The sequence below is a fragment of the Stenella coeruleoalba genome (genome assembly GCF_951394435.1).
Source record: "Stenella coeruleoalba genome assembly, chromosome: 13".
Classification (NCBI taxonomy): domain Eukaryota; kingdom Metazoa; phylum Chordata; class Mammalia; order Artiodactyla; family Delphinidae; genus Stenella; species Stenella coeruleoalba.
In genome coordinates, this window is record NC_137159.1 from 68,111,413 (window position 1) to 68,120,250 (window position 8,838).

Consider the following 8,838-nt stretch of genomic DNA (forward strand, 5'->3'; position numbering starts at 1 on the left):
CCTGGGTGTGTTTACGCTCCTCTCTCAGCAGGACTGTGTAAATGCAGTCCTTTGACGCAAAACCGTTCAGCCCTTTCCCCAGCGGCAGCGGCAAAACCCAGAAAACTGGGGGTGGGGACGGTGGGGGGCGGGTGGAGCGCAGGAGAAGAAATCGTGACACTTTCTTCCTCGCTTCTCCGTCCCATCCCGCGCCACACGGCCCCCGGCCGCCTTGGCGAGCTCTTGGGGGGCTACAAAGGGAGTCGCGGTCTGGGCGTCCAGGGCCCTCCCGGGAGCAGCCGCGTGTCGAAGCGGCGCGAACAGACGCACTTTTAGTTTTCCTTTGAGCAGCAGCGGCTGCCCGGGCCTCCCCCGCCCCGCGCTTGAAAATCCGGATGCTTCTGCGTCTCTCCCACACAGTACTTCCAGTAATTCGGGGGGAAAGAAGGAGGGGGAAAGGGAGCGGGTTCTTCCTCGGTGGCCTCCGCCGTCCCGGGCGCGTCCAGGCCCGGGCAGGCGCCGCCGGGAGCGAGCGGGCAGGCGAGCGCACCCTAGCGCCCTCACCCGCCCCCGCCCTGCCTGTTCCCCAGCCCTTTCCTTTCTTGTGGGTTCCCGTAAAGCCCAGCAGCCCCGAGACGTCTGCAGAGCATCACGGAATCTGTGCTGATGCAAGTCGCTAGCCTCCCTTTGGTGCGCCCCGGCCTGCCTCGGAGCGCTTTGATCCCGGCCTTCCCCGACTCCAGAACTTGTGTTGGTTTACTCTGCCCGCCGGGAGGCCTGCGTTCTGCAGCCTGCCTTCGCCCCTCAGTCCTGGAGCACCAGACACAGAGCTGCGCCCGGTGCTATGGGCAGCTATGGGCTGGTGCAGCTGGTGCCTCGGACTAACTGTGAATGCCAAACCGAGAATTTAGCTTCCAAGCCCAGTTCACTGCCCCCTCCGGGGGGAATCATTCCAGGATCACCCAATTAGAAGGGATCCTCTGACTCCCAGGAATAGGATACTAAGAAGAATAGGGGCCAGTCTTTCCTGAGCACTTACCAATAGTCAGGCCCCAGGCTGAATACTTTACGGGGATTGTCTCATGCAAGCCTCCGAACAAACGTTTGAGGTGGGTATTCTTCCCTGGTTGCAGATCAAGAAAGGGAGATTGAGTAACTTGACCAGGAGAATTAGTTAGAGGGTGAGTGACCCAGTTGGAAGTGCAGCTGGTCCTCTATGACTCCAGGCTCTTCCTCTTACCTAGGACATGTGTGACCTGCCTCCTACTGGAATGTCTGTTTCTCTCTTACTGGTCTCCAGAAAGCGTGGACTACCTCTGGTGCATGACTTTTCCTCCACTTAGAGGTTCTCCTTAATTCTCTGCCCAGCACTATCACTCAGGGTAAGGAAAGGTCTCGTCATGTGAGGGAAGAGGAGGCGGTAAGCTGGGATGGGGAGAAAAAGGTAGCTTGTGCCGCCTTCTCATTGCCTCTCTGGGTCTTGGGACCTCCCTGCACTGAAGTTAGGTGTTTCCTCCTCTGTCCCTCCTGTCCAACGTTTGGCCCCGAAATGGTTGCCTGCTCTGGGCTGCAACTGGCCCGCACATCTGAGTGCTGGACAGTTCATGAAGCCCTTTCACATACATGGCCTCGTTTTTCCTCACGTTAACATCTGCGCCAGGGATGTAACAACAGTCAGGGTGACTCTGGATTGCCAAAGTGGAGGCCGAGGAGCAGAGTGGCAAGGCAGCCTCCTCAAGATCTCCCAACCCGTGGCTGCCAGAGCCCGAACTCAAGCCCATCTCACCTGACTTTACACCCAGCCTGTTATCCGTGCTCCCGGGCTTGACAGGTCAGAAGCAGAGTCCATGGCTTAATAATACATGGTCCTTTATCCACCATGCCTGAGAGAATGCCATCATTTCTGTATTGTGAACCATACATGTTGATGATGTTTGAACGTTTCTGAAAGCCAGGTACATGTTATCATCAGTGACTATTTAATACGGAAGCGTTTCTGTTTGTCCCAAGATCACTGGATCACTCAGGAGTCCATCAGGAAACAGACCTCAACCCGGATGGTTCAAAGGAAGAGGCTTTAAAAATGAAGCATCTTCATAGAGAAGTGTGAGCAGGGCTAAGAGAGCAACAAGGGATCTTGCCACACCCAGGGCCTAGTAACAGTTGGAAACGGTGACCATGCCCAGGGTTCAAAAGGGAAGAAAATAGTGTTATTAGAACCTACTGCACACTGGGACCACGGAAGAAAGGCCGTCCATCAGGATAAAGAGAAGCAACCCATGCCAGAAAGACACTGAAGAGGATGGAGGAAAGGATCCCAGACCATCTCTCCCGTCCCCTGTCAGCCTCCCAGGCACAGCGAAGGGCAAGGAAGGGTGAGCGGTGGATCTGGCGGGGGTGGGAAAGGCACACTCAGCAAATGAGGAATAACCAGCAAAGATGCTATTAAACCCAGATGGGGTTTAAACCAGGATGGGGGAAATACAGTCAATCAGTAAGTCTCACATCTCACCCCGAGTCGGGGTAAACATGAGAATAACGCACACAGCCTTTCAAGCTGCACCTCCCCTCCCTTTAAACGTCACTGATACATTCAGCCACTAATCCAGAGGGAATGTGTTGTATCGTTCAGGTGTGGGGCAGAAAGAAAGGCTGGGAACCACGGATCAGAAGAGATCAGCATCTGGAGGAAAGAGCTGGATGAATAAGCAAGGTTCACTCCTCCCTGTGGCCTTACACAACCTCCGTTACATTCCAAGAGGGGCCCACCAGCTTCAGTATTCTGAGGCATGACATGGGCCCTCACCCACCGTGATTCCCATTTCATGTATGGGATTCACACCAAGGAGGAGATGTGAAAGCAAGGAAGTCCAGAAACTATTGCTCTAGAGGCCGACCTAATAATAATATTAAAACGGAATATTCTGCATCGGGGTGGTGGTTACATCTGTACATATGTGAAAAACCCATCAAGTTCTACCCTCGGATTAGGACATCCGTTTACTTTACTGTATGTTACCTTCAATTTAAAGAATACAAGCAGACAACCACAAGCCCTTCTGATCACCTTAGACCACATTTAGCGTTATATTGAAGTCTGTGCAAGACTTCTCAGAAAACATAGGCAAAGGAGGCCTTTCTGGTCCCCACTTATGGCCCCTAGGAGACGCTGAGTCGTGACTGCCCTAGAAAGACTCAGGCAGAGAGAAGGTGCTTCCCCAGTTGCCCACATGTGTGCGCGTGTGTGTATGCGTGTGTGTGTGTGTATGTGTTTAAGCCGGATACATTCCAGAGATAAGTTAACCAGGGCTATTATTCAGAAATATCTTTATGAGTCACAACAGAAGTTACCTCTGGTAGGAATGTTAGTTGGGTCTGGAAAGGAGGAACAGGACCGCTTTGCTCGCTTCCTCTTCTGGGTCTAAGATCTGCATGAGGAGAGGCAGCTCAGATTGGGCTTTGAGTTGAGAAGCAGAGGTCCAAGGATGGCCCCGCTATGGCCGGCTCTGTGACCTGGGCCAAGTCCCTTGATATCTCCAGGCCCCTGCTTTCTTCTCTGCCACCAAGAGGCTGGACTGAACATAGGCCCTGTCATAGGGCAAGGGATGCACAGAAGCCCTAAAGGGGGAAACTCTTTCCTACCATTCCTCTATCCGGCATGAGTCTCCTGCCAGGCATCTTCAAGTCCCACATGAAAACACATCTCTCCCACCCTCCTATCCTGAGGACCCAGAAACCCAGCATGAGCTTCCCCACTCCTGCCCCATCCCAGGCCAGAGGCTCTAGGCGGGCTTCCTCCACTTCTAATCTGGTCAGAGCGTGGGACCCATCAGCCTGGCCCCAGGATTTGCCCAGCATGTAGAGGAAGGGGGAGGAGAAGCCTGAAGCCTGGATGGACGCTGCCTTCAGGCAGTTCACAATCTGGCTGAGAAAAGTAAAGAGAACACACACAATAGTGCGGGCATGAAGCAACAACAATGGTGACACCTATCAAAACCTTTAATAGGGCTTCCCCTGTACCAGACAGTGTTTTAATTGTCGTATATATTAACTCGGTTAATATTCACAACAACTCTATGAGGTAGCTACAATCATGCCCATTCAACAGATGAGGAAAACGGACGTCAAGAGAGGTAAATTCACCCAAGATTCCAGAGCAAAAGAGAAAGAGTTGGAATTTGAACACCTGCATTCAGGCCCCAGACTCTTGGTATAGAAGGCGCTAACGAATCTTCCCCCTAGCTCTGCATGGAATCACGACAAACCATCTCTACACGCTTCGACACCCCACCCACCAGGGTGTCACCTGATCCTCTCAACAGCCTATGCAGTAGCCAGGACCCACATTATTGGCCCTATTTTCCAGATAAAGAAACTGAGGTTCAGGAAAGGTAAGCCATGGGCTGAAGATCACACCCACCTCGCATGCAGAGCCGGGTGTACCCAGGTCTTCAGACTCCCATGTGCCAGGTCTTCGCTTTTCTCCTTCACGCGCTGGGTCCATAGCGGATACAGGAGGAGCTCAGAGAATGACCAAGAGCGGGCGGCCTCGTTGCTTGATCCAGGTCTCCTTCCTGGATCTCCTCCGTACTGAAAAACACGGGGATTAAATGACATAATGTTTGCATTTTGATTTAGAATATTTAAGCAAGGGGGGAAGCATATGTATTTTTTCACACACATATATGTATATGTGTGTCTATATATATTAGACACATACACAAAGTTAGCAAATATAATGAACAAAAGATGCCAGACACAAAGCAATACTGACTGTGTTGTCCCATTATATAATTTTTTAAAGGCAAAATGAATCTGTGATGTTAGAAGTCATTGCAGGTCAGGCAGAGTGGAGGGCGTGAGAGCTGAGTTCTGTTTCTTGGCTGGGTCAGGCTTACAGATGTGTTCACGTTGTGGAAACCCAGTGAGTTGTGCACACAAATTTGTATACTTGACTGGATGTATGTTTTAAACGTCAATAAATTTACCCTAAAATGCCCCCCGTACACACATGCCCACGCACACGCACGTGTGCATGAGCGGGAGAGAGATCTGAATTGTGATACATGTGAGAGGGAGAATGATCTGAGCCACCTATGATCCTCCACTGATAATTTCCTAGAAGAAGACGCAACGTGAGCTACGGCCTCAAGCCTGAGTTTTCCAAACAAGTTTGGATGCTACCCTCAGGGGGAAGTTGTTTTGTTTGTATTTGCCTTACTCAGGAGACACAAATCATGGGCTACAGCCAGAGAATAAAAATCTAGCTTTAAGCTGATCACCCTGGTAGAGGATGGAAGGGAGGGGGAAGAGCCCAGCGTGGAGACTGAGAGGAGAGAGGTGGGGGGACCGCAGTGAGCGAGGGCCTGGGAGGGCAGCGTCCACGTTCAATGCTCCCACCCCCGCCCCCGCCGGGCAGTCCCCAGCACACCAACCGTCTGGGGCGTGCTCATGTGGAGGGGGCAGATGTGCACAGACTCACAGACACCCCAAGTACGACACACACAGAGGGGGCAGGCGCTGCCAGCACCCCTACTGAGCACCCCCTGGGTGTCAGCACACCCCGCCCCAGCACCCCTGTGGATCAGCTACTGTGGGTCACTGAGCGCATGGGCTGCCACGGGGACCCGCACCCCTAAAGACACACAGAGCCCAAGGAGCGGTGGCCCTGTTATCTGCCCAGTGAGCACATCACGCGATTGCCTGCCTCGGACAAGGAAGCACCTGAGAGGTAGGGGATGTTCCTGGAAGGAAGGAAGGAAGGGAGGGAGGGAGGGAAAGAGGGAGGAAAGAAGGAAGGAAGAAAGGAAGGAGGCAGGGAAGAAGGGACACCACTGGTTTTTCTTTTGAGGCAACTGAGATGTTTCAACAGCCCTCGGTGTGCAGGCGAAAGACAAGGTTTGAGTTCTGGCTCTGCTACTCAGAGCTGCAAACCCTTGACAAAATCATTTCATCTCTATACACCTCGTTCACTCATCTGCAAAGTGGGGCAGAGAATGCTGATTTGTGCACAGCTCAGTGCTCAGAAAGGGCCATGGGCTTAGATGAGAGAGGCCTGGGTTCCAATCCTGGCTCTGCTGCCTGGGAGCCAGGGGACCTTGGGCAGTTATTGAACCCCTCCAAGCCTCACTTTCCTGCCTTGTGATGTGGTGACGATGATAACATCAAGACCTCAGGGCCATGGTGAGGATTATGCATGCGTGCATTCATTATACTCTGCGTATTCCCAAAAGGATTTCTGTAGCTATGGGGAAGGTTCAGTGAAACAACACACAGGAAGGGCCTGACACAGGCATCCCATCCCTCTGCCGCATCCCTTTCTCTGCCTACCTCACAGGGTTGGGTTGAGGCTCCAGTGGGATAATGTTTCCGAAAATGTCTTGCAAACTAGGGAATTCGATACACATGACAGCTAGAGAAAGTGGAAAAGAAAGGAAGGATTTGGGGAAGCTGAGGCAGGAATGGACATCCAACCACCTCACAGAGGAAGAGCTTGGGTTCTTGGAGCACTGAGGGTGCCCACCCACCACCAGCTAGGGGCCCATGTGCTTAATACATAAAGCAACTCTAGGAGGAGCCGTGGCTACAGGGTCCTGTAATGTCAGAGCTAGAAGGAACATGAGAGATCATAGGGTACAACCCCACCTCCCTACCCCATTTTACACAGGTGGGAACCGAGGCTCAGAGAGGGAAACGGGCTTGCCTCACATCATCCAGGGCAGCAGAGGCAGAGCTGGGACCAGACTCACTTCCCGATGCAAAGTGCAGAGCACCATTTCCACTGCCCCACGAACCTGGTACGTTTCTCCTCACCCTGGTCTGGGGCACTCCGAAGCGGGTCTGCAGGCGCCTCACTTCCTGGGGTGAATTCTGGTAGCTTAAGGCAGGAAGGTTTGCTCCCTCCCCTGGTAAGTGTGCCTGGGGCCCCACCCGGATGACACACCCAGGGGCTCCTGAGCAGTGACTATAGCCAAGAGCAAACATAGGGCCTTATTGTTAGGGACATCGATCGCTGCACTGGGTTGGGCATTTATTTATCATCACAGCTATTTCTTTTCATCAACAGAAGGCAAACATTCCCCACCCCAGTAACTGGAAGGCTACTACGTGTACCAGAGGATGGCTGATGTCTCTTGAGGCCGAGTTGGGAGCAGAACGAACCTACTTACATGGTCCTTCCATCCGATCCAATTCAGGCAAGGGTAGGAGGGACTCAGGCCCGACCTACGGGAGAACTGCCCACAGCGTCAGGATCCAGAGGCTGCGTTACTCAATACCTTCAAAAGCTGTGGGGTGGGATCGGGAGCCAGAGCTTGTTCTATTCCTCTCTTTGCCTCTCAACTTCTGGCAAGATACTAAACCTCCGCCTTGGTGTGATCACCTGTAAAATATTAGGGGCTGTAAGGATTAAACAGACGACATGTGAAAGCACCTAGCATAGTGCCTGATATACGGGTGCTCAATAAACAGTCCTGGATCTGTGTCTGAGAGCATGGTGAACCCGTATCTGCAGATGAAACCGTCAGGCCACAGCGGCTCCACACATTACAAGGTGGATCTGAGCTGGGTTGCCCCTTCTGGGGGAGGATAGTAGCCTGGCCGTAATCTCGCTTGGCGCCAGGGAAATAAACCTGGTGGCCTTCTCAGTCTATGCCAGTCTCCTTATTTAGCTTTCGTGCCAACGTTCCCATCTTTCTTTTGGGCCCAGAGTTGGAGCCCTGCACCTCCACCCACCCCGTCCTCAGGCTCTCTCTCTCCTCTCCCCTTGGGACACACCTTCAGTCCCTTCTCTTCCCCCACCAGCCCCGTCTTTCCCGTGGGAGGCCTAGGTTTCTTCTTGCTCCCATTTCAGAAGATCCAATTTCTCTGGGATTTTTTTCCCCCAGCAAAGGTAGGAGGGATTTCGTTGGGACCTTTAGCAGAAAGCTCTGGAAGGGCAGGTTCCCAGGTAGCTTTCTCTAACGAGGGAGGGCCGAGCAGCTGGAGTCTGAGGTGGAGGTGAAGTTTGGATCCGAGGGATGTGGTGAGCATGTCCTGTGGGGCAGAGCAGCGGAAATGCTCTTTCCTCCGTGGCTTCCTCCCAAGGGCCCCCAGCAGGCCCGGGGCCCTTGGGAGGAGGCCTTCACCCGCAGCCTCGCCCAGGCTGTCTGCGGCTTGGGGGAAGGGCTTCTCATTTTCCAGATTCTTGACTCTCATCTTGTAATGGATCATTTGTTACTTCCAGCAAAATGCCTGGCAACAGCTCTGGGGATGGGAACCAAAGACTCGAACTCAACTGTTTGGTTTGACCTCAACAGACTGTGAAAGCTGGAAAGGATGCCCAGGCATCAGAGACCGGTCCTCCTTCCAAAGCAGCACAGGAGTTCTGCAGGGTGATAAAAGAAAATGCTAGTCGATAAAACGACTCTATTTTCAAGTAAGTTTGGAAAAGACTGACTTCAGTGGGTTTCTCTACTCAGGACTTCTCCCAGGCTTTTGTAGGCCAGTGCAAATTATGAATGTCCAGGATGCATTTTCCAAAAGCGTCCCTTGGAAATAGCGATTCAGCCAGCCCTTTGGCATTATGGTGAGGAAACCGAGGCACAAGGTTCTAGGGACAGAGCCACCAGTGAGTCAAGGTCTCACGACCTCACGGTCTATGCACTGTCTCTGACCCCAGGATTAAGCTGGCTCACCGTTTTCTGATTTTGTTTTTGCCTTGTAATCGGGGGCAGGAGGTAGTGGGAATAGAGTTTATTTATTTAGGTGTATTTTATGTGCTCTGAAGGACAGAACTAGGGCCAGTGGGTAGAGGTTCCTGTTGAGTGGAATTTCAACTCCACCCAAGTTAAGAACTTTAAAATAATTAGACCTGTCTGG

The 8,838-nt window shown here is 52.5% G+C and overlaps 1 long non-coding RNA gene across 1 annotated transcript; it reads right to left on the reverse strand.

Moving 5' to 3' along the window:
* Positions 1-3,329: 3,329 nt before the first annotated feature.
* LOC307196183 lies at positions 3,330-7,402 on the reverse strand. The gene is made up of 3 exons (XR_013831061.1): positions 7,149-7,402; positions 4,400-4,569; positions 3,330-3,407 (listed from the first exon to the last, which is right to left on the reverse strand). It is a non-coding gene; the product is annotated as an uncharacterized lncRNA (long non-coding RNA).
* Positions 7,403-8,838: the final 1,436 nt, after the last annotated feature.